Source organism: Rhinatrema bivittatum, chromosome 3, assembly GCF_901001135.1.
Source record: "Rhinatrema bivittatum chromosome 3, aRhiBiv1.1, whole genome shotgun sequence".
Lineage (NCBI taxonomy): Eukaryota > Metazoa > Chordata > Amphibia > Gymnophiona > Rhinatrematidae > Rhinatrema > Rhinatrema bivittatum.
The window spans coordinates 515,161,998-515,182,999 of record NC_042617.1 but is presented as its reverse complement, the minus strand read 5'-3'; the positions used below and the strand labels follow the sequence as shown (position 1 = coordinate 515,182,999).

The 21,002-nt window shown below is 43.5% G+C and overlaps 1 protein-coding gene across 2 annotated transcripts in view; it reads right to left on the bottom strand.

The window, feature by feature from the left end:
• Window positions 1–17,306, bottom strand: part of PTK2B (protein tyrosine kinase 2 beta) — a 330,459-nt gene extending 313,153 nt beyond the window's left edge. The window contains exon 1 of one of the 2 annotated variants that reach the window (XM_029596207.1): window positions 17,205–17,306. The gene's annotated coding sequence lies outside the window, so the exon portion shown is untranslated. Of the gene's footprint in view, window positions 1–16,745; window positions 17,149–17,204 lie in introns of those variants that run through there. The other variant, XM_029596208.1, reaches the window with a different exon arrangement.
• Window positions 17,307–21,002: the final 3,696 nt, after the last annotated feature.

Here is a 21,002-nt window from a genome sequence, read left to right as displayed (position 1 = left end):
GGGCTCTCCAGTTTGAGTTCCTTCCAGATGTTTCCCCTGGTCCAGCAGAAGTCTCTGCCTCAGTTGCCTTCTTCCCCCAGCTTGGGACTCCCAATATATAATTGCTAATGCATGCCTGCTTGTTGACAAAGACGACAAGTTTTCCATAGACAGCAGGATGAATTAGCAATTATTAATACTTGGCCACCTCCCTGGAGAGTCAACTACCTCTGGAAGCAGCTGAGTAGTTTGCAAGGTAGCGCATACACATAGGAACTCCCACGCATGCTCAATAAAGCTTTACTGTGCTTTTCAGAGCTGTGTCCGTGTCAGCACCATTGGATGACATCACTCATATGTAATGGCTAATTCATCCTGCTATCTATAGATAACCCTGACTACGGTTACTAAGAAGGTTTGTTAGGAGGGTTCCTGCTCTAAGAGGTCATCTAATTAAAAGGCAGGCTAAGGAAACTGCCTGCCAATAGTAACGTGGCCTTCTGCTATGAGCCATAGCTGTATTTCTCCCTTGTGTATTTTTACATTAAAGCCACTCTTACGTGAGGAAGGGCATCATGGGCAGAATGGTACAGTGAGGCATGGTGGGATTATTTTTTCATGGGTTTCCTTTCTGGTTGGCACATGCAAGTTTTGAACCAAGCCTGAGGCACAGAACAGCTATTGCCTTCTGGCTCCATGCAGCTCTCAGTGAATTAGAGGTATTTGGTAGCCCAAACATCCATGTTGCTGTCAGTCTTACGATCACACGAGAACAGCATGGGAGTTCAGGCACCACATGGCTCCAGCTCCCTAACAGCTGCACAGTGTGGAAACCAACAACTCTTCCGGGGCAACATTGGCAGATAGCCAGCAGCAAAGGGCAGTGGAGGGGACTGAAAGACTTAACAGAGAATGGCTGGGGGGATGGCTGGTGCAGATCACCTTCAGTCTGAGTGCCCAGAACATTTGCCCCACATCACTGAAGAAGGAAGATTCAGAGTCAACTATAACAACGAAGAACTAAGTAATGTCTCCAAAGATAAGATCAAGAAACGATTTAAAATGTTTGAGAATGTAGGAATCCCTCTGCAGAGCTGAGAGGGTTAACTGGAATTATAAGTGAAAAATAACTGAGTTATAAAGCAGAGATTGAATAGGCAGAGTAAATTACACAGACAGGCCAAGAACCTTCAGCAAATCTGAAAACACTTTTATCATCAATCCTAGATGTCACCGATTACTGTGACATATTCATCTTAGTCCCTGAAAAAGAACTACATTTTAAATTATATCATCATGTATTATTAGTTGAATTGAATATGCTACCTGTAAAACAGCTTATCTAGGTGATTTCCAATCAAATCATACATAACATCCAATCAGCATGCATAAAGACAAAGACCAAAAAATATACAATAATAAAAAGGTCACAAAACATTTAAGAGAATACAGCCCGGCAGAGATAAATACAGCTGTTATAGCTGTGAGCTTACACAAGATAGTCGCCACACTGAAGAACTATATTTATAGTAAAGCTGGGACTCTACCACTATTACTAGGTCCTAAAGCTAGTCTAGCAGAGAACTAGGTTTGTAACCACTGTATCTCATCTCTATACTAGGTGTAATGGGCTTTGGCATACCATTTCCCGAGGAGTAAAGACTGTATCTTCTGAATTATGAACTGGAATATTTCTTTACCTTACAACGAAATCTGGGAAAAGTCCATATGGGGAGCAGAGTGCAGTAAACTATGGACATTGCAGAGGTCTGTGGTTGTCGAAAACTCCCATCACCCTAGAAAAGCGGGTTCTGTCTAAATATTAGGACTTAACAGTTCCCAGTTGTTCCCAGTGCTGGTTGGCTAGGGGAGTGGCTGGATGCTAGCTGGGGGTGGAGAGATGACTGGCTGGTTGCAGGATGGTGGGGAGGGATTAGATTGTTGTATTTTATTATCTTAAGGGGAGGACCTATGAACAGGTCTGGCCTGCTCTAGATGGGCAGCCCCACCGTCTTATGTGATGCTGCCATTCAGATGACTGTATTGCTAAGCACTGCATCAGAGACAGGTCCACCTGGCTGGAGCAGGTGCCCTCTGATCATGGCAAATACAGAGAGCCAAAAGCACTTACCCCAACCCTTCTTCAGAAGGGATTCCCCGGGGTACCACGTCACTTGGCCTAATGCTGGTCCTCCCTAAGAGCCCAAGCTCCAAATCTTTTGTGTAGCTAGCAATGCCTCTGGTTCTTCACCCAGACCCAGCTGGGGGTGCTGCAAAGGTAGTGTTCACAGCACCCAGGAGGGAGACAGTCCCAGGCATTGTACAATAATGACACCTAGTGACTAAGTGTACACATACCTGGTTCTGTGCCCCTAGACCAGGGGTGGGCAATTCCAGTCCTCGAGGGCCACAAACCTGTCGAGGTTTTAGGATATCCTAATGAATATGCATGACAGATTTGCATACAACTGAGGCAGAGTGCATGCAAATCTCTCTCATGCATATTCATTAGGGATATCCTGAAAACCAGACTGGTTTGTGGCCCTCGAGGACCAGAACTGCCCACCCCTGCCTTAGACTATATGGGGAGGGAGTTCAAAATGGAGGAAGACCGCAGAGAGTTGGGAATGAAGGCTGATGGCACCACAGCCCCAGCGGAGGCTGAGTCCAACTGAGCTGGAAGTCCAAAGACACAAGAAAAACAATCAGACCAAAAAAAAAAAAAAAAAAGGAAAATAATTAGCTGGCACATTAGCACAGTGACACAATCTGGAATGCCTGTAAACAGGAAAGGATAGTGTGCCAAGGAGAAGGACAAGGTCTGTGTGTGTTCTCAAACTAGCAGCATACAATCCCTTGATCAACGGAAGTGTTCAATGCTTTACCGCCTCTGTGTTTTTCTCATGCAAATTTTACACTGGTGACAAAAGGCAGGTTCCTATGGTTACTGCAAGGCTGTGCCATGTGCCGCAGCAGCCTACGACCCACTGCAGTACTGGTGTAAGAAACAGAATTGTGGCACACAGAGCCTGACATTGGGTGCCTCTCTGGGCAGAGCCCTGCTTGGATGTCAGTATCTGCCACCTGCAAAGGTCAGAGCAACGTGCAAGAATTATTCTTGGGCTGCAGTTTTTCCATTGCTTTTACTTCAGGAAGGGCATACCAGTTTGACATATGGACGAGACGATATATTAAATCGTTAAGAGGCTCGTTGTGTTACTAGTATACAAGCTTGCAGGAGGATGGAGAGGAATGCCTCTTTCTGGATTAAAACTGAAGGATCATAAGCCCCTGCTGAGAGATTTCTGCAACCTTCTGCACCCGACTGTCTCTGTGCTTGTTAAAGAGTGTAAATTTTGTTTTAACTTTAGCTTGTCTCGTTCTACATTCCCTACTGATGTACCGTGCTGTATAGTTTGATGGTGCTCTACCCCCAATGAGCAAACACGGTCATGAGGACTAAGTAAAACTGGGAGACCTCTGCACCAATACCAGGAATTCATGTGGTACGCCCTACCGCCACAGCCAGGCTGGCAGTGCAGCTTAGTGGTTAGAGTGGGGAACTTTGACAAAAATCCTCCGGCGTTCACATTTGGAATTTGATTTCCCTTCCTCGCACTGTGTACCCTTCTGAAGTATGTAACCAATCATTTACACGTTCAGCCCTCTGGCTCGATCATTGTTTTCCTTCATCTCATAGTCTCCTCAAGAAAGGCACCTGCCAACCTTGAGCTCCCATATGACTACCAGGCTTTGTACAGCGATGGTGTTTTATAAATAATAATAATATCCAGCAAGAAATACCCCCTCAGAACAGCTATCTTAATGCCCATTCTACTCGGCCTGCAATGAAACTAGAGCATGGACATTAAAATTGCTGATTGATCAGCATTACTGATGCCGCAGCACACCAAACTAAGGGCCTTTCCAGCATTAGCCTCACTTCCGAAAGTCCCAGTTTTACACTGCAGCCGTGGCCATTAAGGCTACAGCTGCAACCAGTGGATATTTTACACATTTTTGAGCAGGACTGGTGGATTCCAAAACTCATTTGATTCAACATAAGGTCCATATTAAAAAAAAAAACAAGCCAACCGCTGAACAGTTAAATTACCTGGATATTCAGTGGCACTTATCTGGGTAAAAATGCTGCTGAATATAGCCAGATAAAGTTAGCTGGCTGACTTGAGGACGGCAATTTACCTGACCAAAGTTACAGGGATAACATCAGCTGAGCCCTGCCAACTTTTTTTTTTTTTTTTTTTTTTTTTTTTTTTTTTTAACTCTTTGTATAAACTTGCAGACAAGCAAGACAACAAACAGGCAAAAAAAAAAAAATTTACACCATTAACCAGGAAACACAGAGACGCACAGGTCCAAAATAAACCCCCAAATGAATTGCAGCTGGTACACACCCCCTGACACTCTCACCCCACCCCCACCCAATGCCAGGAAGTTAACCCAAGCTTAGAAAAACCCCACACCAAGGGTCAGCTGCTCCTGCAGAAGACCTTCCTTCACTTTATAGCCCATCCATAAGACCAGGTTGTTTTGCTACATATTCCCAGTACTTAACTCAAAATTTGTTCATACATCAACAAATTGAGTTTTAAAGTATAGGTTAATTTTTCAATAAGCGTAATCTCATGCACCTGGCGCTTCCAGTGCGACGTCATGGTATCGACTTCCAGAGGGTAGCAATAGTGAACAGCGCTGCATGAATCAAACGTAAACATAACTTCCTCTGGTACATGTCACAGGTAGACTGACTACAGGCCCAGCAGGAAACCTTCGCCGACAGCTCAATCCTACAGGAGGCCATATTTCAAATCCCCCGCTCGACCTCGCCCCTAAAGGCTTTTTATGTACCCGTATTCCCACCATACTTGCACGTATGACCCCTCCTTCCTCACCACAGCTACACCGGCACAACCGGAAGGCCTGTGGTGAGAAACGGGCCTAGTACAACAGGAATCTGTGTAGTCTGTGCGCCAGCATTTACATTAATTCCTCCCGCCGACTACAAACTGAAACCCTGTGGGCGAGCTCCCATGCCTTTTTCCAGTCAGCCTCAGTGAGCAAAATCCCCAGGCCTGTATTCCATTGTAATCTTAAGGAAGTTATGGGCTCCCTCTCCTCATACATTAAAATAATACATCCGTATACGAAAGACGCAACGAAAGCTCTTTCAATTCATATGGCGTCGAAGACCACCAAGAGTAGCCCGGAAGACTCTATACCAGAGCAGGCCACAGGGAGGGCTCGGGGTCCCAGATTTACAAGCCTATTATGCGGCTGCTCAGTTGAAGGCGATACCTGATATGCATAAAACCATTCCCCCCAAGCAGTGGGTTACAGCAGGCCAACTTATGCTAGGCAGAGTGCCCATGGCGGCCTTACCGTGGCAGCCTAGATCAACTTGGACGCCGATTTCCTGTATCCCTTGGTCTTTGGAAACCACACTTGCTGTTTGGGAACGATATAAGGGACGGGTGGTGGGGAATCTTTCGTATTTTTACCAAACGCATATAGCTCATAATAGGCTATTTGTGATGGGCCATCAATCTAGAATTTTTCAGGATTGGCATCAGAAGGGTATTTTTACTCTGAGTCACTTGCTTCAGGGAGGGGACATAATGACCATGACGCAGTTAATAGACACCTACAATTTACTGCCTAATAGCTTTTTACCTTATGCTCAACTTCGCCATTTTTTAGTGGATTTACGCCTCAAACAAAGCATGAGAGCCACTAGATCACTGTTTGAGAACATATGCATTAATGCTGATAAACTGACTAAAGAGGTGTCTAAATTATACCTGATACTTCTCACTGCGGAAAGCGTTACTACTCCTCATTTGACTAGGTGGGAGCGTGATTTGGGCTTGCAGATATCCCCTAAATTGCGAACCCAGATATTCCACACGGCAAGCAAATGTTCGGTGTCCGCTCGCCTACAGGAGCATAGTTATAAAATGTTATACCGGTGGCATCTAGACCCAGTGAAGCTACATACCATTTACCCTGCTGTGACGCCCTTGTGCTGGCGGCAATGTGGGGACTTGGGCTCCTACTTCCATGTGTGGTGGGACTGCAGAAAGATAGCCCCTCTTTGGCAAGCTGTGAGTAAGTGGCTGACCCAACTGTTTGATAAGCCGGTATCTCTGCTGCCTATATCTGCCCTCTTGAACGCACACATTGACTCCCTCACTGAACCGCAACAAAAACTAAGCACACACATACTGATAGCCATACGCATTACCATAGCTTCTTACTGGAAATCAGGCAATGTCCCTACCATAGAGGAAATTTACTTGAAATTGCATCGGCATAAACGGCTGGATTATCTCACGGCATTACAAGCTGATCAAATCGGCAAACATTATAAGGTCTGGAAGGCGTTTCAGCCACCTGTCGGTATAGGGTGACAGATTTCTACCTGCCTTTATACATCAATCCCGATATGTACGGAAAGGCATCCTGACATGGATCATATTCACATTTCGTTGCAGTATCTGCCTGTATAATGGTCTATAGGTTACGTGCTATGGCCTTTTATGTTATATTATTTTAGGTTATGTTACTCTTAAATTGCTACTAGTTGACGGTTCCTCAATGCTGGATTGGTATAGATCCGAAGGGAGGACCACATTTGTTGCCCGAGAGGTTGGATACCATGCTTATGAACCAATTAGCGCTTATATAAGTTGTCTTACACTGTGGAATGTGCATTCTAAATTCACTGTAAAGTATGTCCTGCATGAGTGGGAGGAGGGGGGGGGAGGGGGGGAGAGGGGTTCACAAGTTATAAGCACTGAGCTTGTATACCTATTTTCCTATTTTTGTAATGGAGTACTACACGTCTTTCATGCTTATTTTATCTGCTTATCTGTTCCATACTGTTGATTGCAAGTTCATGTTACTGTTGTCAAATATGATATTTGAAAAACAATAAAACCTAAATGGAAAAAAAAAAATAATACATCCGTACAATGGTGAAATCAACCTCCGCCATTTGCAACAACTGTTCCACACGTGTGAGAGGCCTGCAGATCGCTAGTCCTCCCTCTGTCCTGCATAATTTGGTGCGTATCGCTGTAGATGTGGTCCTGGACTCCTCATCAAGCCCAGATTCCCAGTTAAGATTTTCAAAAGTGTGACCAAATGGTGCTGGCAGCTCACTTTACTGTAGTAACTTTTTGGAAGGCCATTCCTTTGTTGCCACACTGGTAGAAATAGCTGAAAGACATTGCCAAAACTGAAAAGCTCATTTACTCGCTGCACCTTAAATCTTCAGTATATGATAGTGTAGGGGATCCGTATTGGTCCATGTATCCTGGTTAATGGCATGGTGGAATTGGTTGTTTGGGGAACTATTTCAGGTTCAGTTATGCTAAAGTTTACATGTCAATATTGTATTTTTCACATTGTACATTCTGCCCAAAAGTTAAAAAAAAAAAAAAAAAATCCATCCTTCCTCATTCCACAACTGTCCCAAGAAACACAATCCACTGTCATCCCCCCCCCCCCCCCCCAAAAAAAAAACAAAACAAAAAACACACACAAACACCACCATCACCACCTCATGAAGAGTGGCTATAGCAATATTAGGTTTATCCTTATTCGGTGTAAGTGGTGACAGGTGGCTTACAGGAATACCCATATTTTTGGCAAGCATTTTCCATGTCTTGCCTCTATGAGCGAGAATAAGGTTTGACCGCAGTACTCTTCTCGCCAAAGCCGGCAGCATGAATATCATAAAGCTAAGTCCATCTCCTCAACCGCTCCTGCTTCCAGCGACATTCAGCACAGAATGGTCTCTATCAAGCCAGTGCTTCAGACAAGCCATCCGGGAGGAACAACAGTACCCCAGTAAGTTTGGCAAGGCCATTCCTCCCCCTAAATTTGTCCTCCAAAAAGAGAGCCAGGGAACACGCCCATGCCATATAAATCTGGCTATAGCCCCGTTTAGGCTAGCAAACAAATTCATTAGCAGAGTGACAGGGAGATGCTGAAATAAGTATATAAGGTTTGGTTGAATATTCATTTTTAAAACTCCAATTTGCCCAGCCCAAGACAGCAGCAAGTTGTCCCACCTGCCCAAATCTTCCAAAACTTTACCACCAGAACATAATTGGTCTTATGCAAATCAGCCCAATGTCTGGGAAAGTAAATCCCCAAGTATTTGAACCCTTCCGTAGCAAGCTAGAAATGTGATAAGCAAGTAGGTTTCTGTATACCTTCTAACCCCCTCCCATACACAACACTTCAGATTTTTAATTGTCAGGGTACAAGACTAACTTTCTACCATATTCTTCCAGCAACAGCAGCAGCCTGGGATCAGGCCTGGATTTGCTAACAGGTACACTAGGCCTGTGCCTAGGGCGGCAAAATTCTGGGAGGCAACAGGCCAAGTGAAGATTTGCAGTCTCCCAAGTCTGCTGAATCTCACTCAGCAGAGAACAGGAGAGGAGGGGTGAAGCTGGAAGGGGCAGAGCAAACAAATTGCTGTACACCCTATTTCCCCCTCCACTGCCCCACGCTGCCCCCCAGCACATCCAGAGAGTACAACAAAGCCTCTGCTCCCTAATCCAGCCCCTCTCTCCCATTCATTCAGAATCACGAGGGGAGGAGGTGAGCAAGGAGAGCAGAGTAAAGAAGGCTGTGCCTTAGACCTTCTGCTCTTTTGCTTGTCCAGGGGAAGGAAGAGGGTGACAGCCTCACTAGTGCCTAGGGGTGGCAAAGTCCAAAATCCATCACTGCCTAGGAGCTGACCTCTTTAAACTTGTGAGGAATGGAAGAACATCGGCGTAAAGTGTTTTCTTGTGAGAAATACTATTATAATGAAATCCATCTTATGTCAGATCTGATAATCTCTGCCAGAATTTCAATAGACAGATTGAACAATAAGGGAGACAAAATGAGCAGCCCTGCCTCATACCCTGTCATAACTCGAATGCCCCAGATAGAAACCCTATTCATCAAAACCCGTATAGTCAGGTGAGAATACAATACCCAAACACAATCCACGAAACCACTATCCACATTATAGGCCCAGAACGCCAGAAACATAAAATGGCCACTCCAGCCGACCAAACTCTTCCTCTGCATCGAGCACTATCAGTGCCTCAGGAATTTTGTGGTATCATGCAAGAGAAGGGATATTAAGACACCCTTCTGGTGCCGGCTGTGGAAAGACGCCCTTTATCAAATCCCATCTGGTCTTTTTTCACCAATGTTGTCGCGCCGGCTTCCAAACGCAGCTGCAACACCTTCATGAAGATAGTCATGTCCATGTTCAAAAGTGAGACAGACCAGGATGAGCAGGGGTCCAATGCATCTCGGCCCTTTTTATGTATTAGAACTATAATAGTCTCTGTTAGCCTACATGGAATAGTCGGCTTGCCCCTCAGGTAATCATAGGAAGTCACTAAGGAACCCCCCACACACACACACCTCATCATAAATTGTTTTTATAGAACTCTTAAGTAATATCCATCAGGACCTGGGTATTTACCAGCAGGCAACTGCTGAATCATGTTCTGCACTTCCAATAGTGAAACCGGCGCTCTGAGTCTCTCATTGGGCATCTTAACTTTTACCAAATAAGCATCTAACAACTCCTGTGGGCACTGACCAATGTATAAAGTAAAATAGATGGACTTAAATGTCTCATGCAGCAAGTGCAAAACATGCCAGCACTTTTTACATGGGTAAACTGGATGTGGGAAACAATATGTACACATTAGGGGGGGAGGCGCATTTAAACCATGAAGATTTGACCAACTAGCTCCCAGAGTTAGCCAGACAAATACTGTGAATACAAACCTCTATGGAGTTTCTTACTGTGTAGCAAATAGGTACTATAGATAACCTAATGCTGGAGAATTTTTACTTCCAAAGTAAGAGGACAGACTCAAATGGCTTTCAAAAACCGCAGTCACTCTAGCTCCTTTTAAAATTAATATTACTTTTTTTTTATTTTTGCAAGAAAAAGTAATGTCATACAGTTGATTCACTTCTGGTAATATTAGCATGCAAATATTACATTCAAACGAAGAACTCTGGCACTTACTGAATAAAGCATCTTTTGCATTAATCCAAATTCCTTTTGGACTATGCTTCTTTAATTATTTTTTGGCCTTTAACTTCCTTCCAGCTCTTAAGCTTCCCAAGTTTTTTACTCCTTGTTAAATGTAACTTTATCTTATTCTCTTCTCTTGTTAATTACTTTTATTTATTGCTTCTGTTATACCCTTGTTTTATGTAAACCGATCCGATATGGTTTATTTACTATGAAGGTCGGTATAAAAAAAGTGTTAAATAAATAAATATTGTAAAGTAGCTACATATGTTAGTGGGGCTCATTATGGTTTTTCTTTTAAACCAAAAATGAAACTTTAGTGAACATTTACTGAAAAATCACGCCAATCTCCTGCAAATGCAATGGATTCATCCATTAGGTAAAATGAACCTAAAGCCGTGAGAAGGGAGGTGGGACTGAAATGTATGAATTAGGTTGTCTCTGTGTGATGCAGGGGTAAAGACTTCTTCAGCCTTGTAGGTGAAGGGTTGGAAGTGTGCTTTGACAGGGTGGGCCTGAGCTCTTCAGTCCTGTGGAGAATTTCCAAACTGTTGCCGGGATCCCAGGTAACATACAGATGCTGACTCTACTCCCCTCGGCAGCATACATGATTTACACAACCTGAAAGGGTGCAATTCTAGCCTACAGGGGGTTGGGAAAAAGACCAGATTACGCTGGTATGACAAAGCTTCGATACAACCTTGTATTCTGGTAAACAGTCCCACATCCTCTGGTTAGCACACACACACACACTACTTATGAGATATTCTCTCTCTGTTACTGAAATATCACTGACTAGTCATATCTTCCTCACATGACGAACCGTTCCTACTGAAAAATGTATTCATTTCACTCAGCAGAGAACAGAAATATATTTTATTTAGGTTTTTATATTCCGCTTTTCGCACTTTTTTCAGCACTTCAAAGCGTGACCTAATAGTTTTACTTTATACAGTCTCTTTCGATGCAAACAAGGATCATAAACTGGTAAAACAACTGATCCAGACCTTTTCAGATGGCACATACGTCCCACTCAGAGCCTCATTCACTAAAGCTTTTCTCCCATTTGTGTTTAAGGGAGACTTTTTCTGGCCTGACACGAACATAAGAATACCAAACTGGATCAGACCAAGGTCCGTCGAGCCCAGCATCCTGACTCCAACAGTAACCAGTCCAGGTCACAAGTACCCATCAGATCCCAAACAGCTGATCTATTCCTTGTATCTCACCCCTAGGGCTAAGCGCTGGCTTGCCTAAGTCTACCTGGCTAATAACAGCTTATGATCTTTTTCCATCAGGAACTTGACCAGCTCTTTTGAGCCCCACTATGTTAGTCACCCTGACCACATTCTCTGGCAACAGATTCCATCGTCTGATTGTGCGCAGAGTGAAAAAATACTTCCCATGGTTTATTTTCAATCTGTAAGTTGCTACTTTCATGGAGTGTCCCCTAGTACTAGACTTGTTTGAGGGGGTAAATAATCATTCCACCTCAGTAATGATTTTATAAATCTCAATCACATCCCCTCTCAGTTGTTTCCTCTCCAAGTTAGGCCAAACAAATTAAGGCGGTTTTTCTCCACAAGGGAGAGATTTTCCACCCCCTTTATCATGTTTGTCACCCTTCTGTGTACCTTTTCTATATCCTCTATGTCTTTTTTTTTTGAGAAGGGACAACCAGAACTGCACACAATTCTCAAAATGCGGTTGCACCATGGAGCTATACAAGGGCGTTTGATATTAGTTTCGTTCTCTATTCCTTTTCAAATAATTCCAAGCATTCTGTTTGCCTTTTTGACTGCTGCCTCCTAGTGAGCTGAAGATTTCAAGGTACCGTTCACAAGGACTCCAAAGTCATTTTCCTGGATGGTGACTCCCAACACAGAATCCAACATCGTGTACCTGCAGTTGGGATTATTTTTCCCTACGTGCATTACTTTGCACTTGTCCATATTACACTGCATTGCCATTTAGATGCCTTGTCTCCTTGTCTCACAAGGTCCTTCTGCGGTTCGTCACAATCCTTTGCTATTTTAACTACTCAAATAATTTTTTTTTTTTTTATCACCTGCAAATCTGATCACCTCACTCATTGTTCATTTCTCCAGATCATTTATGAATATACAAAAAATAGCACAGATTCCAGTACCAAGCCCCTGACAATCTTTCTCCATTTGGAAAACTGACCCTTTGGTCCTGCACTGTTTCCTGTCTTTTATCCAATGAGTTGTCCACAAAGAGAACACTGCCTCCAATCCCATGACCTCCCAAGTTTCCTGAGGAGTTTCTCATGAGAAACTGTCAAATGCCTTCTGAAAATCCAAATATACTATAATCAACTGACTCGCCTTTATCTGCATGCTTATTTACACCTTCAAATAAAAAAAAAAAGAAATCTAGTAAATTGGTAAAGCAAGACTTCCCTTAGCAAAAACCATGTTGACTCTCCACCATTATTCCATGTCTATCTACTTGGTCAGTAATTTTGTTTTTAAGAATAGCTTCTACCATTTTGCCTGGCACAGGCGTCAGGCTCACCAGTCTATAGTTCCCTGGATCACCCCTGGAGCCCTTTTTAAAAACCTAGTGTCACACTGACCACCTTCCAGTCTTCAGATACCGTGGCTGTTTTAAATGATAACTTGCTAATCTGCAGTTCCTGCACTGCTCATTTTGGGCCTGCAGCTCAGATTTGGCCTCTGTCATGCTACAATGCACAAGCCTTCATTCACTATTGCTCGGTGTTTCACCTGTTTGCTATTCCCCACCCCCCACCTTAGGGAGAGGTGAAGGGCAGTGACTTCCTATGGCACCCTGCTAAGTGTGGCCTAGAAGAGTCACTGTTGCTTGAAGGCTGAGGCTCCCCACGAGTGGCTATGAACGCTGCCACTGCAGCACCCCCAAGCCAACTGACTGACTCAGGGAATAGAGTCCTGCCATTAGTGCTACTCAGCCACTGAGCCAGGCCAGCATTTATGAGAAAATAGCTTGATGAATCAGACACCAAGATGACCTCTGTTCCCTGGCTGAATGAAGATTTGGCTCCGTCCTTTCACATTTACTGTGGTAAATTCACTGTGCTCTTAAACTTAAGGATGCAGCTGCACAAGATGCCTTTGAACCAGTTCAGAATCAGGTGAAAATAAAGTTCTTCACCAGTTGGGCCTGGCTCTGATGTAGTTCTAATGTTTACCAAGGAAAGTACTAGGTAAGTGGGTACTTGAAAATCCCTAAAAGATAGCAACAAATAAATCTTGCCATTTGAGAGCTATCAATTCAGTTTTGCCTTGCATTTCTTTTAGTTTTTTTGGTTGTTTATTTAACCTTTTAATGAAAAATCCAAAAGCTCATGCCTATGGTGTGCTTTGTTGCAGTTCCTGGCATTTGTTTTACAACCGTGGTGCAGCAGCAAAAACATGCAAATTGAAGCTGCCGAAACTTAGCAGCAGCAGCAGCTCAACAGCAAAGGGCTTGGCACAACAATGCACTCCTGCTGCTTCATTCTGCATGCCTGCTGTTGCATTGTTCTGTAAGTCACACTTTTAGAATTACATGAATGTTATAAAATTCTGCAAAATATACTGAAAACTGCAAAATGAGCTAAGCTGGAAAGGTTCCAGAATATGTATTTATTGATGAGCATTTGATATTCCACCTGTTCCCAAAGTTGGTCTCAAGGTGGATTACAATAAATGTAAATGAACATAGACGTTAAACAAATTACAAACAAATCAGAATTTGCAATTAGTGTAGCATTGGGATCCAGCATAGGGAACCCATTTGTGAATAATATCAAGACCCTGTTGTATATAACACAGTCCCTTATCAGGAGTTTAGGAAGTTGGGCTGAAGATGTGGGTCTTATTTGTTGAGTTTTATATACCGTCGTTCGGTGAAGGAATTCATCCCAAGCAGAATTGCTAGGAGGGATTTGAATTTTGCCAAGTCAAGCCGCAGCCTGATGGTGTATGTAGAGTGTTTTCATGTGGCTCAAAATCCCATTGCATCCATGGACTTCCAGTTAACAGTCTCTCTCTAGATCATGAGGGAGTATAAGTTCCAAAACACGAAACGACTTGAGCTGTCTCCGATAACCGGCAGCCATCCAGGTACCAGCCGTGATGAATCTAATGCAAGCCAAACTGCTCATCCCCTGGCTGAATTACAAGTGGCAGATCAGAACAGAGAGATCAACATTCAAAGAGCTTGTCTGGGTAACTTGCGGCGTTAGCCGAACAAAACTCAAGGTCTGAATATTTCCCACCACGCCCCAGCTAAGTTTTATCCAGGCAATTTGTTACCTATACAAAATGTACCTAGGTGAAAAAAGGCGGCAGTGGGGACAAAGTTAGCCAGGTAAATCTGGTCACCTGAAGACCTGGTCTGTCCTAAAGTAACCCGATTAACATGATCTGGATAACTTTACTTGGATATAATTCTACAGAACACTTATCCAGGAATGAGCCACTGAATATCCAAGTAACTTTATCCAAATAATTTTCCTGCTTGCCAGTTTACTCAATATAGACCTCCCAGCTTTTAAAGTTTTGGCCTAAAACTGGAAAGATGGTCTGTAAGAACAGGAAGGTAAGTACTGTTCCAAAATGCGATTCAAGATAAAAATAAATCTCTCAATGTAAAGCTCCAAGGCAAGAGGGGAAAGAGATGTGAAAGAAAAATAGATAACAAAGTGACCACAATATACTATTTTTTTTTACTTTAAAATTTCTTCTTACCTGCTTCCCAAATTCATAAATAGAGTTGTGCAAACCTATGACTAAATCTGAACTCTAGCTATATTATGTGCGTGATAAATCATATAAAAAGGGACAATCTCATAGTCAATTGCCTTAAAGTACATGCACAAAAAAATGATATTAAATGTGAACATTAAACTAGGAGGGGAAAACATTTCTCTTTTCTTGTCTTGCGGCAGGTATCACAAAAATACCACTCAGTTTCATTTCAATTCTCCACAACAAGCCTCAAAAATCTTGGAGATTTTTTTCTAGTTGTTCATAACCCATTGCTGACATCAGTACCGCCTATGTAGAGCTCTGTATTAAAAGCAGCAGTGGCACCTCATCCTCTCAAGGCTTTGTGTAGGTGGAATTGATGTCACCAGTCTACTCTGAAGCCCACAGCATAACAGAGATAAAAAAAAAAAGTCTCTAAGGAAAATAAATTAATGTGGTATCCAAGCTACCTGCTTCAAAAATCATCCACAAAAAAGAAAACAAAATTATAGCACAAATAAGTTCTGCATAAGCCTGACAAAATGTCAGGCACATCAAAAGCACCAACCAGGTTATTTTCTCTACCCAGCAGAACTCAGTTCGCTGCTGTTTTTTGAAGGAGAGAATTAGTACAAACAAGCGATCAGAAGCCTGTGTGCCTTTCACATCTCTTTCATTTGTAGCCAAGTCAACAGCAGTAGCAGCCCATCCCATCCTTAGAGCTGTTCCCTCCAGTTACAACGAAAAAATATGCGCTGGCTCTGATCCTGTCCGGTCAGCTGCTCATTTTAAAACCATTACTTAAGTTCCTTCACCCCAGAATGCAGGACAGTACAGAGCTTAAGCTGTGCCCCTAAATTTGCAAACACCCTCAGCAAGGGAGACTGGTCCCCTCTTTGTAGAAGCTTTTTCTGAACCCTGTGGCCTTCCCCTCATCAGTCACCTGCTTCAGAGAGAGAGAGTCCTCTGGCATCTAACACCTACAGCGCCACATTCCTTCTAGCAGCTCAAATTCCAAATGAAAGCCTCCAGAGTAAACACGTGCAGAGCCGATAAAAACGCCAGCACAGCCGCTGCAGGACATGCTAAGAGCATTTACATTAGGATATGAAACACACCTGACTCTGGCTGATCACTACACAAGCAAAACAAAAAAAACAAAAAACATCTTCTGCACTAGAATAACATGCAATTTAATGGGTTAATTTGGCTTTTTCACATGCTTACATCCCATTTATCGTACTGGATATCTGCCAGCCCACCAACTTAGAATAAAACCCAGAAAGTTTTCAAAAATATAAAGATTCCAAAACTAAAAAACGTATTTCCAAGCGAATTGGAATAAACACAATACAAACTTCCGCGATGAATAGAGAACCCCTGCAGAGAAGGAAGAGGCACATTGAGATGGACAGAGGCAATCATTAAAATTGTCTGGTTTGGGCTATGCCAGCACGTGTCACCCCCTCTGTGCTTGAGCAGCTTCCAGGAACTAATGAATCACCTCCTAATATGATAAACGGATCCTCCACACATGATTGGATTTACATCCCTCACTGTAAAAGATTCTCCTGTCAAAGCTTAAAGTCTTACAGGATAAAGTTTCCCAGAATAGTATTTTCCTCCCCTAGCATCAAGGTATTTCAGTATAGCAGTGCTACCAGGTGACCAGGTCACTGGAGGTAGAATTTTGGCCATTCCTGTTTTAAAACTTCAAACTGAGTGCATTGTGGTATTTATACTCTTTTTTTTTTTTTTAATTTCCATTTGAAACGAGTACCACAGGTGTGAAAATGAATGTGAGCGGGGGCGACCATAAAAAAAATATAAAATCTATCTCCCCAAACAGAAATAGTCACAGATCGACCTCCAGAAACTGAAAACGTCTCTTGCACCAAGTTCATAAGCGACAGAAACGAAGCAGTTTTTGTTTGTTTGTTTTTTACCTTTTCCCCCAAGAACTACCGTAGCTCTGGTTGAAATCGGAGGTGGGTAGCACACGATCACTAAACTCTCCAGCGCGGAGGAAAGAAAACAAAACGAAACGAAACGAAAACGCTTTTCCGCAGCAAAACAGCTCCTGCACGGCAGCGGCAGAGCTCCTCAGCCCCTCCAGCAAGGGAAGGCACGGGGCAGCCCTCTCTCGCCCCCTTTGCTCCCGCACAAGAAGGAAAACAAGCAGAGAGACAGCTGAAGACGTGAAGCAGGGCTTTGCAACTTTCCCTGCCCGGAGGCCACCGAAAGAAAACCTCTCCGGCAGCCCCACGCTCCGTGCTCGCTACTTCCTGCTGGCGAGGCAGGGAAAGGGCAAGGCAGGGCGTTTCCAGCCCTCACTGTCTGCGCCAGGTGCCGTCTGCCCGCCAGGCTGTGCTCCCTCTCCCTAGGGAAAGCCGTGCGGCACTTACCTGCCAGAGAGCTGCCCACCACGCCTCGCCGCGTTGCTCTTCCCTCGCTAGCCAGGCAGGTGAAGGGACGCCGTATGCCCTCCTCTTTCTCTTCACACTACAGTTGGGGAGGGGGGAGAAGGTTAACCACACCCACGCCAGCTTTATGCCTACTTCCTCATTTTTTATTTATTTATTTTTTTTTAATATACTGACTTTACCATAAATGCAGAAATAGAAGCTGCTACAAAAAAAAACCCCACACACACAGAAAGCAGCAGGCATAACTATGCATGGGGTGCCCGCTTGAAAAGGAGGTTTACAGTTCGTGCGGCAAAGACTCAACGCATAACAGGTCCTGCGCGACATTTATCATCAAGATGAGGTTTCTTACCCGATGGCTCCATGTGTTGCCAGGAGCAGACAGACTGTGCCAGTCCTGGTTTTCGCCCCATTACATCTAGGGCTCGTAGTTCTGCTTTTCTTAGACAGAAACTGAAACAAAAGTTCATAGAAACACTGGGGGCAAAACCTGGATTCTGCCGAGCTTTTCCCAGATAACAATCCAGAACCATCTGTTATCTAACGCAGTCTCTGCCCTGGCCTCGGTTTTTTGTTTTTTGTTTTTCATTTATCCACTTTTCGGGATCTGCCAGGAATTTGCCACCCTGCATGCCACTGTCAGTGATGCTGGATTTTGACTCAGCATGGCAATTCTTATGTTCATATAGTTTACCATCTCTTTAAAATACAAAAACAGCCAGTGCAGCATACGGCTTTATGGATATTTTTATGAATATGTGCAAAGGCTCGCAGCACTCAGAGTTTAATTCAGCTAATATAACACTAATAGCCATGTTTTTTATAAACATATCTTTATATCTATTCAGCAATTGCAGAACAAGATTCAGACTTTCATTCCATCAGTATTTTAAAACTAGAACCTTTGGTCTACAAACGGAAATTAAATTACAACTGTTAAGAGATCTGCTTGAATTAGAAATGGAGGAGCTTTAAAAATCAGAAACCTAAGGGCTTTGAGCTCTGTTCAAAAATTACTGTTGCCCATTCTGTGCCTATGGACAAACCCTTTATTGAATACAGCCCTTAATCACAAAACTGTTTAGCATTCTTCATAACACTTATAGAGATCTATTTTCATATGGACAAACATTTGGCTTCCAAAATCACTGAATAATCAAGAATGGAATACAGTTCATACAATGTTAAGATAAATTATAAAAGTTCTCTTGCTGGGTCATATAAAGAAACACAAGGTAAAGTTCTGTATAAAACTCATAGAGGACCTTGAAGACTGAGCTATAAGTGCTGAAACAGATTTTTTTTAAATTGTGGGAAAATTCGAATATTTTCCCCCATGTGCTGGAAATGTGCTAAAATGTCATAGTTTGGGTACATGATTGCTGATCAGATTGGAAAATTACTAGCCGACAATAGTACTAAATTCAATACTCAGTAACATCACACTGAGTTAGCCCAAACTTACCAGACTGCGGAAAAGAAAAAAGGGAGAAGAAAAAAGGATTTGCACTCACAAAGCGGGGAGTAGCTGGCTTGTTACGGCGGTTACTACCCCAAACCAAATAAGCCTGATACTTCACTTTCAATGCATTTCCAGCATAGCTCTCTGCTTCAACGGCAGGGGAGAAGCAAAACTGATACTTCACGCATATCCAGCATAGCTCTCTGCTTCAACGGCAGGGGAGAAGAAAAACTGATACTACACGCATATCCAGCATAGCTCCCTGCTTCAACGGCAGGGGAGAAGAAAAACAACCAATAAGGGCTGAATAACATATTCTGGGTAAAACAAATAAGCATGGGTGTAGCTTGCTTATTGCGGCGGTTACTACCTCTACTACCCCTAACTAATCAAGCTAGATATTTCACTTGGATGCAGCTCCATCACTGCTCTCTACATTAATGGTGGGGGTGGAAGGGTAATAGAACCATAGAGCTAAGAGAAACAGATAAGTATGAGAAAAAATGTGTGAAGCTTGCTGGGCAGACTGGATGGGCCGTTTGATCTTCTTCTGCCGTCATTTCTATGTTTCTATGTTTCTATAAACTGATTAGGCTTGGGCCTAGCTAGTTCCTGAATGGGAAACAACCCAGCGAGACTAGATGGTTACAGCAGTTAATGTAACTGGGTTTAAAAAAGGTTTGGATAAGTTCCTAGAGGAAAAATCCATAAACTGCTATTACGGTAATTAATAAGCAATAGTAATTTGTGATTTATCTAATGTTTGGGTACTTGCCAGGTATTTGTGACCTGGATTGGCCATTGTTGGAAACAGGATGCTGGGCTTGATGGACCCTTGGCCTGACACAGTATGGCACATCTTATATTTTTAAGCTTAGTCTGCAGAAAGCCACTGCAAAGCACTACAGTATTCTGCCAGACAGGTCCCAGTCACATGGTGGTGGCTTGCGTTCACCAAAGTCTGTGAAAACAGATAATGTAGTTACCACCACTGATTCAAAATTATTGCTCCTTGAATATGTAAACACAATTTCCTCCTTAGCAACTCATAGAAAGTGACTAGGAAGACTACTTCTGGTTTCAGGAATGATAATGTCTAGCAATGGGAAATCCCTGGTTTACTAGACCAGTTTGGGGAATGCTGTGTTTACCATTTAGAAAAAAAAAATCAATGTCTGTTGAAAATAAGTATAATTATAATTAGTGTGTGTCAGAATGGAGTCCTTTTCTTGATTTGATGGAAAGGGCACTTTAGTCTGGGAAAAACCCCACAAATCTACAAGTTTTGGCTATGGTATTTTGATCACCTTAAAAATGTCATAAATTTTGTGTGTGGTTCTTCAAACTTTCATTCTCAATAAATAATATTTTCTTTTTCTGACAGCATCTCATACTGATTTAGATGTTCATAGCACTGAACAGACACACGAGACAGTCCCTGCACTGTAGAGCTTACAATCTGGTCAAGATACAGACCAGACAAAAATGAGATGCCAGGAAATGTACTAGTTGCAGGAGTGAAGACTTGGACCAAGATGGAGTTGGCACAACCTGCAAGGAGGAGTCTGCAGATCTCCACCATTGGCTGGCGGAGCTGGCTATGATAGAAGCCCAACTGGAGCTTCATCTATACCAGCCCTTGCTCCCCTTAAGTTGAGCCCTCAGGTGCCGGGGCCGACCTGGTCTTAGGCAGGGGACTCTGCAGACGAGCTGGATGTCTGTGGAGATGGTCCGGGGCAGGCTGGGTTCAAGCATAGTCGGAGGCAGGCAGCGTTCAGACGTGATTGTGAGGCAGGCAGTGATCACTGGCAGGCAGAGTTCGGGCATAGTCCTGTGTCGATCAGGCCGAAGTCAGAACCAGACATCCATCCGAGGGAAGGTGGGACTGATAGGCAGGGAGGCGAGGAACACTACAGGTGAGCAGGCGATGACACAATACTGAAGACCTAAAGACTGACCACAAGACTAGAAGTTGACAAAGAACTGAAGGCTGCCCACAGGACAAACACAAAGACCAGAAACTAAAGCATGAAGTTCAGGGACTGAAGAGACAAATACCAGGAACACAGGAACGAAGACCAGGAACTCAGGAATAAAAACCAGGAACACACTGAGGCAACTTGCTCTACTTTACTCTTGGGGGAATTCTGCGCTACTGCGGAGCGCAGAATTTGCGTACAATTCCCCCCCTGCGCAGAATTGCCAAATTCTGCGCAGAAAATAGCAGAGGAGACCCCGGCATGCTGCGAACGGAGCGTGTCCTGCGGCACACGGGACGCGCTCCGTTCACGGCGAACATGAAGGCCTGGCACGCC